Source organism: Arvicanthis niloticus, chromosome 2 (assembly GCF_011762505.2).
Source record: "Arvicanthis niloticus isolate mArvNil1 chromosome 2, mArvNil1.pat.X, whole genome shotgun sequence".
Taxonomy (NCBI): Eukaryota; Metazoa; Chordata; class Mammalia; order Rodentia; family Muridae; genus Arvicanthis; species Arvicanthis niloticus.
The window spans coordinates 1,303,830-1,325,900 of NC_047659.1; positions in this window are offsets into that span (position 1 = coordinate 1,303,830).

The window sequence follows — 22,071 nt, forward strand, 5'->3', positions numbered from 1 at the left end:
GAACTCAGGCAGGCACATTTACTGAGCTACATTGCAGCTCTATCTGACTCTGAGATAAGTTTCACCAGGTTGTCCAGGCTGGCCTTTCAATACTCCTGCCTCAGACCACCAAGTACTTGGGGTTATTAAGTAGGTAGTCAGACATTAGCAAGCTTGGTGGCCTTTGAGGACATCTCTCACATAATCAGTTCTGGGTCCCACTTCCTGCATCCTGGCAATGAAGCTTTTACAGAAATGTCATAGTTACTCCTTAAAACTTAAAAAAAAATTGGAGGGGTGCAAAGTCTCTCTATTTATCTATGGGTGACCTGGAATTCACTATATGGACCAGTCTGTCACTGCACTCACAGAGATGCACCTGCTTCTGTCTCCTGAATGCTGGAATTAAAGGTATGAGCCATCATACCCAGTCTAGTTGACTCTCATTAAACTTGAAAATATTTAGTGGCTGCCAGGGATTATTTAAGGACCTTCTTTAAAAAACTGTTTTTTACTACATTTAATCTATCTATCTATCTATCTATCTATCTATCTATCTATCTATCTATCTATCTATCTATATGTGTGTTTGTGCGTGCATGTGTGTGTGTGTGCTATAGAGAAGACAATTGGAGAACAATTAATGACAGAACAATTGAAGGTGATCAGTTCTCTCCTTGCACCCTGTGGTCCCAGTAGTTGAACTCAGACTGTCTGGCTTAGTGACAGCATGTTTGCCCACTGAGCCATCTCACCAGCCGGGGACAAAGCAGGCCACTATATTCCAAGAATGACCTTGGCTCAAATTTAGGGGAAGGGGCAGGAGCAAACAGAGCAGCTGGAGCTTGCCCTAATTTGGCACTGCAGGTTGATTGCTGAAGTCCCTGACAAACAATGGAGGCACTGTGCCGTCTTGACCATGTGTGCTGTGTATGATTCCAGGCTTCCGGACCCTTTAAATGAAAAAAAATTATATATGTTGCTCAAGTGTGCTCGTGCGCGAGCACGTGCATGTGCCTGTGTTTGATGGGGCATGGTGCATATGTGAAGGTCAGCGGACAACTTTCGATAATAGTTGCTTCTATTTTTCTACTGCATAGGTTCCAGGAATTAAATTCACCCCTCAGGTTTCCCAACAAGTGTCTCTAACCACTGAGCCATCTCCTCGGGCCCCAGTTGCTTTTCTGATTGAGTAGATTTCACATGTAAGACAGCTAAGACTTTAGGCCATGGTTAAGTGTTTTTGTAGCTTTATTTCTGAGGACTTGACTGCCTTACTAACATAAAGAGGGGGCGTCTCTAGCCACCTTCTTCATGTGTGCCCCAAATGGGAGCAAAGTCACAAACGGGCACACTCTCCCTTCCTTTCCTTCTATGGGCTCCTGACCCATTGGTAGTCTGTGAGAGTAAGGACCGGGACCCAAGCCAAAGCAAACACCAGTTTTAGTGACACTTTGTTCCCGATAGCTGAGCTCAGACCTCCATCGTGGCGAGGGAGGACTCCTTTCCCTTGAGGCCGTGGATCTCCCTGCTTCTTTCTGCTTCCAACTTCCCTTCATTTACAAGTCTCTGCTGCTCTGGGATCTCCCTTACTTCCCTGACCAGGTGGACTCACCTCCATTTACTTCCTCTTGCTCCCCTTGGCCTCTTGGCACCTGCTATGCCCATTCTAATCTGACTCAGTTTCTTTCCAAAAGGGATGTGACTGAACTTTCATGGTTTCTAGCGGTTCCTCCTCCGTGGGACAAAGGTCAACAAGTTTCCTTCTTTCCTATTCCTATGTATTCCAGGGTAGCTAGCCCAGGAGATAGATAGATAGATAGATAGATAGATAGATAGATAGATAGATAGATATGAAATATATATAAATATATATATATAAATATATATATAAATATATATATATATTTATGTGCTCATACACATAAATAAACAAATTCTGTTTTTGTAGGGAGAATCTCTTATGTACTGTATGGAAGGATCACCTGCTAATGGAAAGCTGATTGGCCAATGAGCTGAGGCAGGAAATAGGAGGTGGGAATTCAGGTAGAGAGAAACAACTCTGGGATAGAGTCAGATGCAAAAAGATTCACACAGAACTCTTAAGAGACAGATGCAGACTGAGAAGAGGTAACCGGCCACGTGGCACTCATAGAATAGAATAAATGGGTTAAGTTACAAACTAGTCGGGGTTACAAACCTAAGCTTATGGCCTAGGCATTTGTTCATATACAATTAACTTTCAGAGTCATTATTTCGGGAACTGGGGTGCGGGTGGGAAAGCCCACAGTTACACATTTTCTGTCATCTATGTCAAGAGAAGGAAGAGAGAGATGGGAAGCTAAAGTTACTAGGGAAAGATGGAAGGAGAACAAGCAAACATAAAACGGCCACTGTCTCCCTCTTGAGTAATGAGCTGGCAGATGGATGGTGAGCCTGCGAGGAGATACACAGGTCACTGGGAGGGACAGTACCTGAAGTAGGGTGCCCTCCTAAGGCACGTTCTACTCTCCCACGTCTAAGGATCCTTACACAGAGCACAAACATTGCCCCAGTCCTGGCCTCCAGTTGGCCTCTGATGGAGGTTTGTTTTGTTTTGCATCTTCTGTACCTCAGGCTGGGCTCAAAGTTCAAGGTCAATCATGGCTGATAATCACTCCATCTTAAAGTCATTAGAGAAGAAGGAGCCTCAACTGAGAAAATGCCTTGAAAAGATCCAACTGTACACGAGCCTGGAAGGCATTTTCTTAACTAGTGATTGGTGGGGGAGGACCCAGTGCATTGTGGGTGGTGCTAACCCTGAACAGGTGGTGCTGGGCTCTATAAGAAAGAAGGTGCGCAAGCCATGAGGGACAAGCCAATAAACAACATTTCTCTGTGGTCTCTGCATCAGCTCCTGCCTCTAGCCTCCTGACCTGTTTGAGTTCCTTTCCTGACTTCCTTCAATGATGAACAGTGATTTTATAAGCCAAATAAACCCTTTCATCTCCAAGTCACTTCTGGTCATGGCGATTTATCACAGCAATAGAAACCCTGACTAGGATACTCCTTTCCCAAGTGCTGGGATTACAGGCTAGGCACCATGTTTGTTTTGGGTAAATTTATTTATTTAAAGATTTATTTATTATGTATACAGTGTTCTACCTGCATGCCAAAAGAGGGCACCAGATCTCATTATAGATGGTCATGAGCTACCATGTGGTTACTGGGAATTGAATTTAGGACCTATGGAAGAACAGCCAGTGCTCTTAACTTCTGGGCCATCTGACCAGCCCCCAGCTGATTTATTTAAATCTACTTTGTGTGTGTGTGTGTGGGGGGGGAATCTTTTCTTGTATGCATGTCTGTCACCATATGCATGCCTGGTGCTCGAGGAGGCCGGAGAATGGCCTCAAATTCCCTAAGACGGGAGTTACAGATGGTTGTAAATTGCTGTCTGGGTGCTGGAAAATGAACCGGGTTCTCTAGAAGAGCAGCCAGTGCTCTTAACCACTGAGCATTGTTTTTAGCTCTTAGGTAAACTTTAAAGATCTCTCCTTGATAGCACCCCCTCTAGTCAGTTCTTACCTTGTATTCAGGACACTGGCCTTTGACTTTTGGAGACAGCCACTAGCATCGCACTCCAGTGATGGACATCCACCTTTCTATATAGAGGCCTTTCTAACACATCCTGGATATAGGCTACTAATATGGTGGATGACCACAGCCACCCCAGCTGTAAGTAGATTAAAAGGGCTCAGATGCATTTCTCTGGCCTGGATTCTGAGTAGTACTTTACCTCCAGATCAATTCATTCCTTTGTTATGGGCTTTTAACTGGTACTCACTCTGCAATAACCCAATGCTGGCCTTTAAAAAAATCATCCTTGGATTTGATCTCTGGAGATCTCATCAACGCTGTTATGGCCCTTCTTTATTTCAAAGGACATTCAGCCTATAGGTGAATCTGTGGGCATTGGACACCATCTTCATTGCTCTTGAAGACCCTAGTTCTCTGGAAAGTTGGAAACAGGCTCTTCTGTAATATTGTACTGATCCTATCAGTCTCTGGAGCTGTGTAATTAACTGCCACTTTAATTTATCTCTTTCTATTCACAGTTGATCTAACCTCAGGAGGTCATATGAGAACCTAAATCCATCTGTCTGGGCCCCTGATCTTCAAGGTCTGAAGTCCAGCAAGACTGAAGACATAAACGCTTTACCTTGTTTCAACCCGAAGTAGCCAGGTCAACTCAGAGCTGAGTGATTTGAGTGCCTTCCTCTTGAGAGGGACTCTCAGGCAGCTACTAAAAGCCAAACATCAGCAGGCATGGTCATTGGAGCTGGTTCCCTGCAGTCAGTTTGGACTCCATTTCCTGTTTCTCTGACAACATACTGATTTTTAAGGATGAAGAAGTATCTTGATTGTGCTCCTTAAGACCGACAGTACTGTATGAAAGGGGGCCGGGCTAAGAGAGCAGGGCTCTGTGGCCCACTGTGGGAAGACCATTCCTTCTGGTCAAGCAGGGCTGGTCTATAGATTTGTTTATTTATTTATTATTACACTTATTTAGTGTTTGTGTGTGTGGCACAGAGTAGAGGTCAGAGGACATCTTGTGGGAATCAGTATTCTCTTTTCACTGTGTGGGTCCTTGGGATTGAAGTCAGGTCATCAGGCTTGGCAACAGGTGTCTGAACCCACTGAGCCATCTTACTGTCCTTACGTACCTTCCTCCCTTTCCTTTCATTTTAATCTACTTGGTTACATGATTTATTTATTATTTATTTACCAAAAGAATGAGATCTAGTAAAAAAGAAAAAAGGAATAGGTTATGATTTTGACTTTGGCCCTAGGTAGAGAAATAACATTCTTAAAAAAAAAAAAGATTTTATTTATTTATTTTATACATTTATTTATTTTATAGCCTGTATGTACGCTAGAAGATCCCATTACAGATGGTTGTGAGCCACCATGTGGTTGCTGAGAATCGAACTCAGAACCTCTGGAAGGACAGACACTGCTCTTAACCACTGAGTCATCTCTCCAGCCCCAAGAAATAACATTCTTTACTGCCTAAAATATAAGAGTGGGTAAGGTGTAGTGTTCACAGTTTTAATCTCAGAACTTGAGAGGCAGAGGCAGGCAGACTTTAAGGCTAGTCTTGTCTACATAGAGTGTTCTGGGCTAGCCAGGGCTACATAGTAAGAACCTGTCTCAAATCAAACACCAAGTGTATTAAGGTGTAATTTATAGACAACAAAAACGAGTACATGTCCAGTGTATGTGTCTACTCGTGAGTCTTGACAACCTGGAGAGGCCTCTGGCCAAGACATAAAGGACTACCTCCCAGAAGGCTATCTTGGGTGGTTGCACCCTCTTCCCACCACCCCTCCCCTAGGTTGTGTGCTGTGATTCAGATTAGGCAAGCTTCATAGCCTTGCGGCTGTTTATTGCCTATTGGTTCAGGCTTCATGTGGGTGGGGTGGGGGAAAGGGGAAAGCACACACTTTTGTGCTGTGGTTTTGCAGTTTGTCCCTTTTGCTTGTGGGACAGTGGTGCCTTTAAGTGGGCAGGTGTTTCTGGATCGAAACTAACAGTAAGATGGTGAGGGCCCCAGGCCGTCTGCCCCTGTGAGCAATGAACCTTGAGTTGCTAATGATCTTCTGTTCTGGGCATTTGTGTGGCTTCAACAAGTTTTGCTTATCTGTTTTGTTGTTTTGTTTTGAGACATGGTCTCTGTCTAGCTTTGGATGTCCTGGAACTCACTCTGTAGACCAGACTGTCCTCTGCTAGGATTTTTCATGTGTGCCCCCTCTGCCGCCACCACCACCACCATCTTGCTAACATTTCATTTTTTAAAGAAGATTTATTTATTTATTTTATGTATACGAGTACACTGTAGCTGTCTTCAGACACACCAGAAGAGGGCATCAGATCCCATTGCAGATGGTTGTGAGCCACCATGTGGTTGCTGGGAATTGAACTCAGGACCTCTGGAAGAGCAGTCAGTTCTCTTAACGGCTGAGCCATTTCTCGAGCCCAACACTTCATTTTTTAAGTGAACAATTGGACACACATCTGTCTCAAAGATTATCTCTGCAAGGATCTCTAAGGTTGTTCTCGCCCTCTTGCTGGGGGCTTCCTGAATTCTCTTGCTTATGTCTGACTTAGTCAGTTGTCTGGGGACCTAGCCTTTGGTTAAGTGTGAAGGTTTTCCCTCTGCCTACCCTGTGCACTGTACAGCACTGGGCACCACAGCATCTGGAAGCCCCTTGCTAAATTGAACACAAGCTCCTTCTCTCCCGAACCTGCCTCTCCCCAGTGTGAGACTCTGTGTCACCCACAGTGGCTGAAGGCTGGACTGGGAGGGGACTCAGCTCTTCTCTGAGACTCTTGCTGCCCGACTCTGTGGACACACCCACAAGGGTGGAGGCACAGCACTTGGAGGAGCCATTGTTTCCTATAGCGCAGTTCTATCTAGCCACTCCCTCCCCAGAAGTGGGCACTGCTGAACAAAGACCTCAATTGGATCTATTCAGAGGAAGTGGTTGAGGGGCAAGCTCTCCCAGGATATGAGACCCCTATGGCTGGAAGGTAACTACTTTAGGGGGTTGCAGTCCTAAAAGGTAGATGCCACACAGAACCCACATAGGTGGAGAGGGGCCTGGGGATCCAGCTTAGGATAGATCTCAGAGTGGAAACATCCCCTCCTCCTGCCTCCTGCCCTGACTACCCCAGGACACTAGAGCTCAACAGTGGGGCTCTACCGTGCCCCAAAGGAGGGGCTCTGAAGACTGCTTGCCTGGAAGCTACCAGCTATAATCCAAGTCTCAGGTGGCCACAATTGAGTTTATAGACTCTTGGAGCCTCTCAGGAGACTTCCTGCTAAGGTAGCTGTAACTTGGAATCCACGTCACCGGTAGATAGAAGGCAGCTGGTAGGATGGGGTCTATCTCCTTCCCAGGCTTCACCAAGGTCCTTCCAGACCAGCCTAACAACCTCCAAGTGCCTGGGAAACTGGCAGAGTGGCATTCCAGGACTGTGACATTGGGGCTAAGGTCTCCAGCATCTCAAGGGGAGGTAAGGAGATGAGAAGTGAAGCCAGTGGTGGTGGGGAAGGAGGCCCACCTGACCCTTGCCCTCCCATGGGGTCACCAGCAGCCCCTTTCATAATGGAGAAAGCAGTATCCAGGGCTCTGGTAGGGTCTATTCCTCTAGCCAGGGACTTGTACAGAGGGCAAGTGATGAGTGGGCAGATGCAGATGAGGCCCCGCCCCTTACCCTTTCTTCTTCCCACAGATGGGCCGCCCTGGATCCCCAGAGGAGAAGGTCTCTGACACCCAGTTGTCCGGGGCCCCCGACGCCCCTGGAGATGCTCCTGCTGATGACATACATGGTGCAGAGGATTCAGACTTGGTGCCCTCTGTCACCCTGGCTGCAGCCCTCATCTTATTGTTCCTCCTGATGTCATTCTGGCTAGCATAGCCACTCTGCCAAGCCCCCTGCCACTCTGCCAAGCTTCCTACTAAGTGGGTTCCTGAGCAGAAGGCAGCAGGACAGCTGGGCTTCTAGCTCCACTCTGGGTCAACAGCATTCAATGCTGTGTGAGACTCAAAAGAGTTTCCTGTGGGAGGCTACAGCCTGGACCCCCTATGTTTAGGCAGCTCACGTTCATTTATCTGGCCTGCTTCCATTGATAACTAGTTTTAGCTGTGCTCCCCATCTTTGGAAAGCCATGCTGGGGGCTTCAGATGTGTCAATGAGTGGGAGTAACTGTGTGGTCAGTCTTTCTATTCTGGGCCTCAAGGTGGTCTGGTAATGCCTGTTTCTTGGAATTTTGAGGAAGATGCCCAGTAAGTGGCCTTCTGTGGTCACTCTGATCAATACTCCCACAGCACACCAGCCCCTGAATACTCACCCAAAAGATTCATGGGAAAGGGGCAAAGGAACTGCCCCTAAGGGATGCACTGGTCTCAGCTGCCACCTGGTGGTTAAAGATAGAATTGCACCTGCATACAGGTTCCCTTTGGAGTGTACCAAGCATGGACCCCCCCCTTTTTTTCTCTTTCTTTCTTTCTTTCTTTCTTTCTTTCTTTCTTTCTTTCTTTCTTTCTTTCTTTCTTTCTTTCTTTCTTTCTTCCTTCCTTCCTTCCTTCCTTCCTTCCTTCCTTCCTTCCTTCCTTCCTTCCTTTCTTTCTTTCTAAGATGTGAAATTTTAAGACTTGGATGATCATGGATCCCGTTTCCCAGTGAAAACTGTTTTGACATTTGCTGCAATTCTCCTGTCTTAAAGTGTGTGTGGAGAGGATTTCAGGTGCGTCCCTTCTCAGGACACTACGCCTTCCTGCCTTTAGCAACCTGAGTTCCAAGAGACTTTTAGGCATGACTGATTTTCAGGTAGGGATCTGCTGGTTGGGTCTGGAAGGACAAGGGCACAGTACAAACCTGTCTACGAACACTGCAGTCAGCCACATCCCACAGGGTGGCTGCTCTGCCAAGTCTGGGGGAAGGGATTACTGAAGCGTTCAGAGAATAGACTAGGTAACCCAGGGCTGCTTTGTCCTGGCTGGTGGTCAGAGACTGTCAGGAGGCTCTGGGGTGTCTCCAGGAGGACTGCCCCAGACGGTGGGATATTTATGTTCTCCAGATGCCAGCTTTCCTTCCAGGAAATTGGTGTCTTGGGGGGATTCCTAGAAGCAGGAGGGGAGGAGTCTGAGCTCTGGTTTCTGAACTATTCTGTGCTCATGCCAGGCAGGGTATCAGTAGAGGGCTCTGCTCCTTTCTGGGAATATAAAGCACATGATTGTGTGCCCCACTGGGGACAAATTCCTCTTCTCCAGGATGACAGCAGTCTTAGTCCAACACTTGGGTCTTGTCTTCCCAGGCCATGTGAGAAGTGAACAGGAGCTTTTGGTGGCCTCAGAGAGTCTTAGAGGAGTGTGGGTGTAGTCCTTGAAGCAGTGGTGACAGGCAGTTCAGGGGGTAAATTGAGGGCAAAGGCTTGGAGTTGGATGCTGCCTTCTCACCAGCAGGATGCTGGGGTGGGGAGTTCATACAGAGGGGAGTGGGACTCTCAGTGGGTCGCTGTGGGGTAGACCTCCACAGTGAGGCTCTGAGCGCGAGAAGTAACAGGGACTCAGGTATGGATCCCACAGCCTCTGGCCTTCTCCTCTTACCCCACCCCTGCCAGAGGAGAGAAGCTGAAGCCAGACACCTGGTCCTTCCTGTTCTCTGGGCTTCTCCTCTTGTCCTCTTGGGTGGAGCTGGTTAGATAACAATTCTGATCTCTTTGGAACGTAGCAAAAGTTGTCACTTTCTGTCAGGTGTGATCCAAAGCCCCTCATCCCTCCTGACACTTCCCCACCTGTGGAGCTGACCAGACACAATGCTAGAACATTAGTGTCTTTTCTCTTGATGGCTGAGGTCACCGCTGCAAATGTCAGTCATTTATGGCAGCATCGTCCTAGAAATCGTGAAGACTGTAGGCTTTGGGGAACTCAGGAAAGCTGGGCGGAGGACAGACGCTCTTCCAGGCTTGCAGGCAATGGCAAATGCATACATTGTAAAATAGGACTCATGAAAATGCCCGGTGGTTTCCATGTTTCCAGTGGCCAGCTCGCTCCATCTGGCCCTGTTCCTGGATTCTCACATGCCCAGCCATTATTACAAGTACCTGGGGAGAGTGCAGGCCAGGAAGAAATTGCATCTGCAAGGAAAATATTGTTTTATATAATTCAGTGGCCCATTCTGTAAACACTGTGGTTCTGCCTCAGGGTTTTCCTGCCCGTCTCCTACCTCCGGCTCTTCCAGGGGGCACCATCAGCCAGATGCCTGAGGTTAGGAAAATATGTGCTTTGGGTGAGTTGGCTGTTACAAAGGGTGACAGGATGGACTTGGGGACTTTACCAGGTGTGTCAGAGAATTCAGGAGTGGGGCTGGTTGGAGTTTTCCTCCAGAGGCTTGTAGAGAGACAGTGTATGGATACACATGTGGATATAAATGTTTGTCTGTATTTATGTGTGCACGTGGATAATTATACATATGTATGCATTTAACCATGTGGTGTTTGTAGGGCAGCTGCAGCAGGGGTGAAGGGGTGGGGGGAGGGATGGGCTTGGGGAGGAGGGATGGGGGTTGGGGAGGAGGGATGGGTTGGGGAGGAGGAATGGGAGTTGGGGAGGAGGGATGGAGATTGGGGAGGAGGGGTATCTTCAAGTGGGGAGGAGGGGTATCTTCAAGAGCTGGAGTAAGATTGACATACTGCCTACCAGCCAGGTCAGACACAAGTGAACACTTACAGGGAGAGTTCAAGGGGCTCACAGAGAGCAAGACCAGTGCCTCCTTGCTACAGAAATGGCTTTCTGTTGTTAAAGAGAACAAATGGGGGCAGGTGGTCACTCAACACTGCTGTGGCCTTTTCCACTTGTGAAGTGGACACAGGCTCTTGGGCAGGGTTGCCTCTAGGCCCTTGATGGAAAAATCCTGGGCTTTCTGTCTGATAAAGTGGGGGTACTGACTTTCTTCTCACTTGGTGTAAAGGGTTTAGACACTTTAAGGTGCATGTGGTATGCTCCAGAGCCTGGCAACCCTCCCCGCATCGCCTGTGTATCCTGAGGGAAGGGGAGGTTGCTGTCTTCAGAGGCAGGCAACGCTGGCTCTCAGGACAGTTGGATGGTGCTACTGCCTGGCTGCCTTTCTTAGATGGGCCAGGGTCATCTGAGAGGGGAAAGACAGGGAAGAGGAGGGAGAGGGCAGCCCAGGGTAGGAAGCTGAGACCATCCTTGTGACAAGGATGAGCAGTACCAGGTCATCCACTGATACACTGCCAAGCACCATCAACAGCCCTGGGACCCCTGGCTGGTCCTCATCTTTTCTTTAACCTTCTGTAAGGTCCTGTAAGATCAACTCACAGCGCTGAAGGATCACTGGGCTATAGGGAGACAGGGATGGGGTGACAGATGGGGAAGGAAAAGGGATCAGCACAGTTGCAGGGCAACTGTACAGAGGTAGGTGTTCAGGGCTGGGTGACTGTGTTCATCCTTGAAAGGCCGAGACTTCCTTGGGAGCCATGTCCTGGGAGATCTCTCTGTTTTCCTGTCACCTCCATTCCTGACACATTTATGGGACTCCAACCCACTCACAGGTGTTAGGGACATCTTACATAGGGGCAGGGAATAGGGGAAGCTGCTTTGTCCCCTCCACTGCCCCATCCATTTCTGTTACCTGAGGCCCTAAGGACAGCTCCTGTTTGTTCCTGGGGTCCCTGCCTGGTAACCCAGACTTGAGCCTCACAGTGTGGCCTTCCCTCTATCACCTCTGACTCCTCCTCTTCTATAAGACAGGACTAGCTAAGCCTGCAGAATCCCAAAAGATGAGAAGCTGATGACCACACCTGTCCTGCCGCCTGGCGCCTGCCTCCTTGTAGCCTCAGTTAACACCCTCGCCAGGGCACTGCCAACTCTCTGTGGCCACTAAGTAGCAGAAAGGCTGCTTTTCTCGCTCAAGAATGACATTACATTTTTGGGATAGCTGGATACTTCTGGCCGGAAATGGGCTAAGGGACAGTCCCACTGCTCCACCCTGCCCCTTTCCTTGAGTATTCACCGGTCTCCTGCTGTCCTGACTAGCCAATGTCAGGGTCAGGCCAAGACCCCTCCTGCTCCTTTTTCAGACTGAGCCCAGTTGGAGCCCCTGGGGCCACAGGTGGCCTGGGACACTTCCTTTGAGTTATTTTTGGCTGGAGCTGGCCTATGGCCTCCTAGCCAAAATCCATTACTAAATTTTCTTCTTGTTTTGCTGATAGTTTAGATTATGCCAAAAAAAAAAAAAAAAACAAAAAAACATTCTGCTAGGAGGCCTGAGGGCACCTAAGGGGAGCAGAGTTGGACACACTAGCTCCCCAGGGAGGGACTGTGTGTGGTTGAGGTGGAGGAGGTACTGGGAAGAAAGATGGCCAAGGCAGTTGAGGTCTGTCTGTTTATGACTGTGATGTGACCTTTCCACCCCCATTGTCCTTTGTCCTGTACCAGCAGAGGACATTGCCTCCCACCTACAGCAAAGGACCTTGGGGGTGCCCAGGATTTGGCCACAGTCCTGGAAATTGTTTAGCAAGAAAGGCCAGGGTTCGCTCTGGGAGCGAAGGCTACGTTTTTGCCGAGGGGGAGGATTGACCTTACGGAGAGTAAACTAGGTATGTGCTGGGGAGCCCCAGAGCCCAGAGAGGATGCACTTGAGGTCCAGGCAGGATCTGTTTCTACAGTTTTCCTCCTACCAGCAAACTGAGATGGGAAACAGACATCCTTCTAAATGCCCTCACTGGGCTCAGTCTGGATTCCACTGCCTGCCTACACCTGCTGAAAGCTGCTGGGGTGGAGATGGTGTTTGGAGTGAATCCCATGGTCTGAAAGGACAGCACATGCTAGCTGGCCAGCGGTGGGAAGGAGGCTGCCCTATGAAATTCCTATTGTTCCACGGGGACCCACCAGTGAGCATCCTTAGCCCCAGAACCCAGGCTCTGGAGGCTGGGACAGTTTTTAGCATCCCTGGCTGGCACCAGGCTGGTTCAGGTTGTAGTTAGCTTAGATTATGGTACACACACTGCTGAGCCTTTTTTTTTTTTTTTGCATTTGGTCTCATGGGTGCACTCCACACTGGTGCCCCATCCCACCTGATCCCCTTGCTTCCTTCTGTCTCCTTTCTCCAGCCATAGACCTCACTGTAAGCAGTTTGGAAATGGGGCTAGAAAGCTGAGGAGCCTGCCTCCATGGTGAGACATAGCCTAACCCTTCATCCACCAGGCCAACAACCTGCATACACAGCTGACAGGCATTTTCCCTTCAGCCACAGCTTCCTAGGGTGCTGTGTGAGTGGTGCCCATATGGACATACTATCCTGGCATTAAAGATGGGCTGCCACACTAATGCAGCATGCTATGGAGATTCCCCCACAGAGACGCTGTCTTGCTTTCTCTGTTGATTTTGTTGTTGTTGTTGGATTGTTTGCTTTTTTTTCCCCAGGTCCCCTTCATCTAGATATTGACTGAAACAAAAATCACAGGCTACCTTGTACTGTCAAGGAAGGACCTTTGCCCGTTAAGGAGATCCTACCGTGCAGGGGCTGATAAATTCCATGCATGTGTATTCAGTACTGCATCCTGCACGCCTATGTCCTGTGCAATGCAGGGCCCTATATAGCAATTGTGGCCAGCAGGGGGCACCTCTGTGTTGGGCCTGGAGCTCTGCTGCTGGCAGATCCCAAAGCCCACTGTGATCCCAAACAAAGCAGCACTGCTGAGCATCAGACAGGAGGCACCGGGCACATCTTCTCCTCTCTCTTCTTTTCCTTCTTCTCTCTAGGTCCCTCTTTGTACTGCTCCCCCCAGCCTAGCCTCTCATCCCTCCTCTTTAGAAGTCTAGACACTGTATCTACATTAAACCCTCCAGGCCCTAGGGACTGGGCTACAGAATGTGAGATGGCCCGCAGCTCAGCCATACTCTGGTTTGAGAATCCATCCCAGTTGTGCTGGGATTGTGGAGCTCATGTGAAGGACCCCTGTCTCCCTAGATCTAATTGAAGCAAGCCTCACACACTTCCCTGGGTAACTGATACTCCAGTACATGCAGGTTCTCAGATGAAGGCTAGCCCCTATACCAAATGGCCCTTTGGAAGTGTAGAAGGCACTCTCTTGGATATCTAGGGTCATTGACTCCAGGATCCTGTGCTTCATCTAATCTGTATGAAGTGTCACATGCTTTTCTTTGCTCACTGGTGCTCAGAACTGGCATCTGCAGGAGTTCTCTTCCTCCATCTCACCCTCAAAGCTGGCTGGCCTGGTGCAGACTTGACCTGGAACCAGCTCCTGGCCTCTGGGAAGCCCAGCTGCAGCTGACTTGGCCTTGCCCCCAGCGGGAGCTGAAACCCTTGACTCCTGGCTGCAGCAGCAGCCAGGCCTCCGGGAAGGATTCCTGGGGTGCGGTGGTGGCAGCTGGCTGCAGTACAGCCCATGCATCCCTGCAAGGCAGGCTTTATCCTGCAAACTTCTGTCTGTCTGTCTTTCTTTGGCACATTGGGTGGTCTGGGAAGGGACAGATATGAAGCAAGCATGTGTAGCTAGTTGGGTCGGCACTCATGGGAGATCACACTACAGGTATACTGTATGTTCAGGGACCATGCTGGAGCAGGACACTGGTGTGCACCTGGAGGGCCGTGGTGGTCAGGACAAAGGACGTTAGAGTAGTCACTTTTCATTGACCTTGGACACAGCACTCAACTTCTCTGCCCTTTAGAAGCCTCTGCCGTGGAATCGGGTGGCAGCCCAACCCACCAGGAAGTTAACATTTCAGAAGTTAGACAGGCTATTTCCTGCAGTGGATTGGGAACACAGTGGCCAAACAGACAGGCATGAGAGTCAGCAGGCTGCTGCAATGGTCTTTTGTTGATCTGTGTGCCTACAGTCATCTACCACACATGGGGGACTGAACAAGTTCCTGAACTCACCCAGAATCACCACTGACCTTTGTTGCATGTGAGTTGAAATCAAAATTCAAAGTAATGGTACAACCTGGATGAAGAGTTGTTAATATGGCTCAGAGGATGCAGGGCTTGCTGCACAAGCTTGAAGATGTGGGTTTGGATCTCACCACCCATGTAAAAGCTGGGTCCACTGGGTACAGGAGTAACTTCATTTCTGCAATACAGAGAGAGGCAGATCCTGGAGGCTTGCTGACGAGCCAGCAGTCAAAGCAGCAAGCTCTAGGTCCAGTGAAGGGCCATGTTTAAGAATTAAACAAGGTGGTAAGCCATAAAGGAAGACACCCAGGGCCAGTCTCTGGCCTTTCCATGCTTGCCTATAGGCAAGTGTACCTGCACAGGCACAAAATAAATAAAAATACAAACAACAAAGACTTGACCAATTGTATTCTGAGAACTACTGGATCTGAGCTGAGGACTGGAGGGGAAACTGAGTCTGTGATACTGAGTACTGGCCTTTAGGGTTCTCCTAGGCAGAAAAACACCTCCTGAGATGAATGACTTTGGAGAGAAAGGTTTATTCAAGGCAAACTGGAAGCTGGAGAAGAAGCTCCCGGAAGAAGGAGAGAGCTTGAACCTTTAAGACTTCAATAGGCAGAAGTGTGTGCATGTGACCAGGAAGGGATCAGAGTGTTTGCACAGATATATGTACACACAGAACACACACTATACAGGATGCCTGCGTGGGTGGTTGACCTTGCGACCTGAATGACAGAGCAGGTAAAGCTGCTTGTCCGGTTTAATTTTTATGAACTTGAGACGAAGCTAGACATATCTGGAAAGAAGGACCCTCAACTGAAAAACTGCCTCTATCAGATTGGCCTGCGGACATGTCCATGGGCATTTTTCTTGATTGTTAATAGTTGTCAGAGGGCCAGCTGCATGGGCCAGTGGGCCTGGGCAGTAGTATAAGAAAGGTCACTGAGTCACGGGGAGCAAGGCCATAAATAGTAGCTTTGTGTGGTCTCTGCTTTAGTTCCTGTCTTGATTTTCAGTGATGCTGGGTTGTAATCTGTAAGTCAAACAAACCTTTTCTCCCCATGTTGCTTTTGGTCACCGTGTTTGACACAGCAACATGAACCAATGAGGACTCTGCCTCGAGGGGTCATCCAGGTTGGAGGGAGCCAGCAGAGAGCTGTAGGGTAGTTTGAGCAGGGATCAGGAGTAGAGACTGGTGGTATGAGTGGGAGGGCAGCTTCCTCAAGCCCTGGTTCATACGCAGAAGAAAGCTCGCCAATGTAGAGCATATTCAGGACTCAGGGACAGTCTGACCACTTTCTTAAATTCCCACAGTGAGACTTCTAGCTACTTCCAAGCCCTTCCCAGCTGTCCCCCAGCCCCTTTGGGGGGTGATGCCAGCACCCTGACCCTGCTTCACAGTCAGATCCAGTTTGGGAAGACCTCAGAGAAAAGCATGCACGTTCCTCTGGTTGGGATGGACCTGTCCTCCCACCACAGGCTGGGGGACTGCTTTGTGAAGCTGGGATAGGGCCAGGCAAGCCTGAGGACACGCTGTCCCCTGGCCTTGCTTGCTGGAGTGGGGCCCATGAAGGGAATGGAGTCTGACCCTGTGTTCCAGGCAGGGCTGGAGCAGTGTACTTGGATGCAGCTGTGCCCAGCTGTTCCCTAAATGACAGTGGGAAAAAAATCTGTGTCTTCCTAAGCATCTCTGCTGACTAAGGGGTTCCCCATCATAGGTGCTGGCCCTTCAGGGGGCCCATGACCCTTGAGTAACAGGACAGAGGCTGAGGATACCTTTTGGCTTAGAGTTTAGGGAATGGCACTGAGGGTTCAGAAGTTGTATCCACAGCTCTGTTTGATGGTACCTTCTCTCAGGCTTATGAAGTCAGCCAAAGGCTCACCACTCCCTGTCTCCACCCTCTAGGGTTATAGCAGAAAAAAGGCACTGTGACCTTCATCGTCCTTTCTCACAGAAAAGGTTCTTCTGGCCAGAGCTTCCCTGCCCCACCCCACCCCTGAGTCTTGCTTGCAGCATTTATCTTCAAAGGCAAGAGGGGAAGTCTTTGGCTGGGAAGCTGATCCTCACAAGTAACCATCCCTGGGCTTTGGGCTTCCATGTGGCTGTCTGCTGGGGATCTTGTCTCTGAATCTGGGGACTTAGCAGAGGGGACCCACCTTGAAACTCAGGCTGGACAGCCAGTGGGTCCTCATGAACACTGCTATGTGTTCCAACAGCTGCTTCTTTCCTAAGGAGCCACCTATTCAACTGTTTCCACTGCAGTGGGCATACAAGCACAGAGAGAATTGTTGCTGCCACCTCCGGCTAGACCTCCAGGACCTGGAGCAGGGCTAGGGAAGGAAGACTAAACCAATTGTCTCAGTCCTCACTCACTTGATGATAATAGACATTAATACTAAAGACCTCAGAGTCAGGCTTCCTGGCTCCAAAAGTCTGAACCTCATCATTTGCTGGCTTGTAGTGAGTTGGAGAATGTCTCATGCCTCTGTTTCCTCATGTATAAAATAAGAGAGAAAATCCTCCAGTCCCGAGAGTATTTGGGATACAAATTGGGTTTGTTTACACAGTGGGTTTACAGAAGAAGGAAACTCAAAGTTGAGTGGGTAGGGAGGTAAGGGTAGATCTGGGAGGAATTATGTGTATGGTGTGTGTGTGTGGTGTGTGTGAATATGATCAAAATACATGGTATAAAATTCTCAAAGAACTAATAAAACCATGATTACAAAACATGAGAAGAAAATTCCCATTTCTATTAATATTGAAAGTTAAGAATTTTCAGTGCGTACACCCCAACACCTACCTTTCTGTCAAAGTACTAAACTACAAGCTCTTCCACTAAAACAGGGAAACGTTCAGATTAAATAAAAGGTACCCAGCATCCCTGGTACTGCCTTGGGATTGCCAGAAAGGGCGAAATGGAAAAAAAAGGGTTGTGGAGAAGGAAGCTCAGTCCTCAGGCCCCCAAAGAGAGCAGTGGGTGAGTTTGGGGGTTGGTGGACTAGTTGCCATAGAGACTAGCTTCTAGCTAAACTAGCTGTCACTGGTATGTTGGGATGGGCTAGAGATGGCCTGGTGTTTACTCTTCTTTTTTTTTTTTTTTTTTTTTTTTTTTGGTTTTTCAAGACAGGGTTTCTCTGTGTAGTCCTGGCTGTCCTGGAACTCACTCTGTAGACCAGGCTGGCCTCAAACTCAGAAATCCGCCTGCCTCTGCCTCCCAAGTGCTGGGATTAAAGGCGTGCGCCACCACTGCCCGGCTGGTGTTTACTCTTGACAATAGTTTTTTCTTGTAGAAGCTAGAGAATTCAAACTCCCTCATTCTCATAGATCAATTACAGCATCATGGTTTTACTGATTTGTCTTTGCTATATTTGGAGCTAAGTATAAAGGGTACAATGCAGGGCTTGGCACGGTGGGGGAGCCAACCCCATCGTGCTGGACCTCACTGGTTAAGGAAATGAGAGAATCTGTCTGCCCTTGAGTGCTGCATAGACCCTGTGGACCTCAAGGACTGGTACTGAGAGATGAGGAAGAAACTTCTTATAAGGGCCAATAGATATAAACAGGTCCTCAGGTGTGTGTGTGGTATGTATGTGTGTGTTTGTGCATGCATGTGTAGTGTGTGTGTGTTGGTGTGTAATACATGTGTATGTAGTATGTGTGAGTGTGCGTGTGTGTGCACGTGTGGTGTGGTATGTGTGTGTAGTGTGTGAGAGTGTGTGTATGTGTGGTGTGGTATGTGTGTGAAATGTGTATATGTGTGTATGTTGTGTGTGTGTGTAATATGTGTGTATGGTATGTATGTGTGTGTATGTATGGTATATGTGTGAGTGGGATATGTGTATATAATGAGTGTGGTATGTGTGTAGTATGTGTGTGTGTGGTGCATGTGTGTGTGTGTGGTACATGTGTGTACATTAATGAGTGTGTGTGATATGTATGTGTGGTATATGTGTGTGTGTGTCTGTGTCTGTGTCACTTAAATTCACATTTCCTCAATTATTCTGAAACATCTGTAAGAGAGGATGCTGGTTTAAAAAACCCCAATTGCTTGACAGAGGTAAACACAAGCATTCCTAAAGGAATCTGCTTTCACCTCACGCCTAAACTAACAAAAAACAAAACAAAACCCCCTACAATTTATACAAAGTATCACAACAAACAATTTCATTGTCAAAACTCAACCAATTCATGAGGAGACAAGACATCAGGAGTGACAGCTGCAGAAACACGAGGGGGTAAAATTCAGTTAGCCAAACCTCAGATGTTAGAAATACCAGAACCAAGAAGTGAGATGAATATACTTTGTCCAAGAAATAGAGCCGCTGAGATGGCTCAGTGGGTAGAGGGCCCCACTACCAAGCCTGCCAACTGGAAGGTGAGAACTAGCTCCCAGAAGTTGTCCTCTGCCTCCACATGTACACTGTGGGGTACTTGCATACACAAAATAGATAAATTAATTAAAATGTAGTAAAAAATCATGTTACTTGAAATGAAAAACTCTAAAAGATAGTCCTAGCAGCAGTTTAGACACAAAGAGAGAGTCAATGTGTTGTAAGATAAATTTAAAAATTAGGGACTGGGGGTGTGTCTCAGTATGTATGCCTAGTATACATGATATCCTGGGTTTGACCCCACATACTGCAGAAAACCATGACATTTGTGCATCCCTGCAATCCCAGAGGTCTGGTGTTTTCTGTTCATTTGTAGCTAGACCTAAGCTGGCTTAAAGCAGCTTCAAAAATGAACCATCAGGTGTTATTTCTAACAGAACCTGGAGCTTTTCACAGGCAAGGCAAGGACTGTATTGATGAGCTGCCACCAGCTTGGGGACTTCACATCTCAGTAGCAACAGTGGGAGTCACGGCGTGGGGAGGGAGGCACTTGCAAAGTCTGAATCAGTCAGTCCAGAAGCCAGTATTCAGGGAAAGGGAAGGGAAAGATCAGTCTCCTACAGTCATCCACGTGGAGGGGGTGTTTTACAGGAGGATGGGAAGTCGGAGGGAGGTGGCCCCAGACCAAAAGGTCAGGGTGTGTGGTGGGATGAAAGTCAAGGGCAAAGATCCATGTGGCAAACTGCCTCAGACACTAGCGACATTTCACTGGGCTCAAACAAAGACAACAGAAATACAGGTTAATGTGGCAGAGCTGGGGGGCGGGGGGTGTCCGTGCAGCCTGTGAGGTCAGTACTGCGTAAGTGTGGGGACATGAGTTCAGTCCCCAGCACCTATATAAAAGCTGGGTGCTGTGGAGATTGGTAATCCCAGCCCTGGAGACAGGAAATGAAAGAGGAAGCTGCCTGTGTGTGAGCACACACAGACCATGCTTACCGCCTACTCATACAAACGCACACGCAATAAGTGTGTCCATGAAGCTGCATCTCTGCACTATCAGGTCTGACTAAGGCTGCGGGGGCTGAGGTGTGGCTCAGTGGCAGAGTGCTCACCTGGCCGGTGAGTGGCTCTGGGTTCCATCCGAGGTACTGTAAGGTCAAAATAAAATCTCTTAACTGTGTACATACACATCAGGACATTTATTAGCCTATGGCAAAATGTCTATTCAAACCTTTTGCCCATTGGTTTTGAGAATTCACTTACATGTTCCACATAAAATTCCCGTGTCAAATGTGTGTTTTTTTTTAAACTTAAGTAAAAGACAGTAAAATGGCTGGCTCAGTGGGTAAAGGTATCTACTGTCAATACTGAAGACAGTAATTTAGTCCATGGGTCCAACTCCTGAGGGTTGTCTTCTGCCCTTCAAACATCTCTGCGGCACATGCACACCCTCACATCCTGTGCTGGCTGGTTTATATGAGCTCGACACAAGCTGCAGTCATTTGGAAAGAGACAATGTTAGCTGAAAAGTGCTCCCACTAGATTGGTCTGAGGACAAGACTGTGGGACACTTTCTTGATTCATGATGGATGTGGGAGGGTTCAGACCTTTGTGGATGGTGCCACTTCTGGGTAGATGGTCCTGGGGTATATAAGAAAACAGGTTAAGACCCCTGGGATCTCTCAGACACTGAGCCACCAACCAGGCAGCATACATGATCTTGTCTGAGGCCCCTGGCACACATATACAGCAGAGGACTGCTTGGTCTGGCCTCAGTGGGAGAAGACGCACCTAACCCTCCAGAAACTTGAGGCCAGGGAGTTGGGAGGCCTGGAGAGGAGTGAGGTGGGGAACATCCTCTTGGAGACAGAGGAGATGAGGAATGAGATGAGGGACTGAGGTAGGGCAGACCAGGAAGGGGGCAATGACTGGACTGTAAAAGAATATAAAAGTAAGCCTGGCAGTGGTGGCACACACCTTTAATCCCAGCACTTGGGAGGCAGAGGCAGGTGGATTTGTGAGTTCAAGGCCAGCCTGGTCTACAGACTGAGTTCCAGGACAGCCAGGGCTACACAGAGAAACCCTGTCTTGAAGATTAATATACATTAATATATTAATATATTAATTTAAAAACTTAATAAAAAAAGAAAGAAAACAGGCTGAGCAAGTCGTGAGAAACAAGCCAACAGTGTTCACCATGGCTGATGTTTTTGTTCCTGCCTCGAGGGTCTTGCCTGGAGTGCCTGCCCTGCCATCCCTTCCTGTTGGACTACTAACTGAAATTAACTCTTTTCTTCCCAATTTGTTTGTGGTCATGGTGTTTTATCACAGCGTAGAAACCCTATGACGCCCCCAAAACATATACACACAAAATAAAATTTAAAAAATGTTTTAGAATGGCAAACATTTTAAATCACAGTACCTTCCTTTTATTTGGGGGGGCAGTCTAAGTCACACTTGGTGACCTTTCTAGGGCTCTTAGTCACAAGCTTTTCTCTGTGTTTTCATATAGAAGTTTCTAGTATTTAAAGTTGATTTTATCGTAGGCTACAACAAAGAAGTAATCTCAGGCAGGAATCTAAATATTAGGCCACAACAAAGTAATTTCAAACAGGATTCTAAATTTTAGACTAGAATGAGGAAGTAGGCTTCAGACATGAAAATTACCTTGGGCTAGGACAGGGAAGTTGGCTCAGATATTTTGGTCATCCTGATAAACCCTTAGAAACAGTGATCATGGGAGTGTTCACTGAACTTTGTTTATTGTCTTGCTTGTTCCTTGACTATTTGCATCTATTGTATTGCTAGACCCTCAACCTAGAACTGACCTTAATACATGCATGTAATCAAAATGGTATAAAAGCATAAAGGAAGAGGGGGTATAGGATGGGGGTTCTAGGGAGGGGAAATGGGAAAAGGGGATGACATCTGTACTGTAAATAAATAAAATATCCAATAAAAAAAGAATTAAATGAGATCATGCCATTGCAGATGAATGGACATGTGGTCAAGACTCAGTAAATGCGCCGGGTGGTGGTGGCGCACGCCTTTAATCCCAGCACTTGGGAGGCAGAGGCAGGTGGATTTCTGAGTTCGAGGCCAGCCTGGTCTACAGAGTGAGTTCCAGGTTAGCCAAGGCTACACAGAGAAACCCTGTCTCGGAAAACCAAAAAAAAAAAAAAAAAAAAAAAAAAAAGATCAGTAAATGCCTGCTATTACCTATTACTATTGACAATTAAAGATGGTGCCTATATTTTACTCAACTAAAAAAAA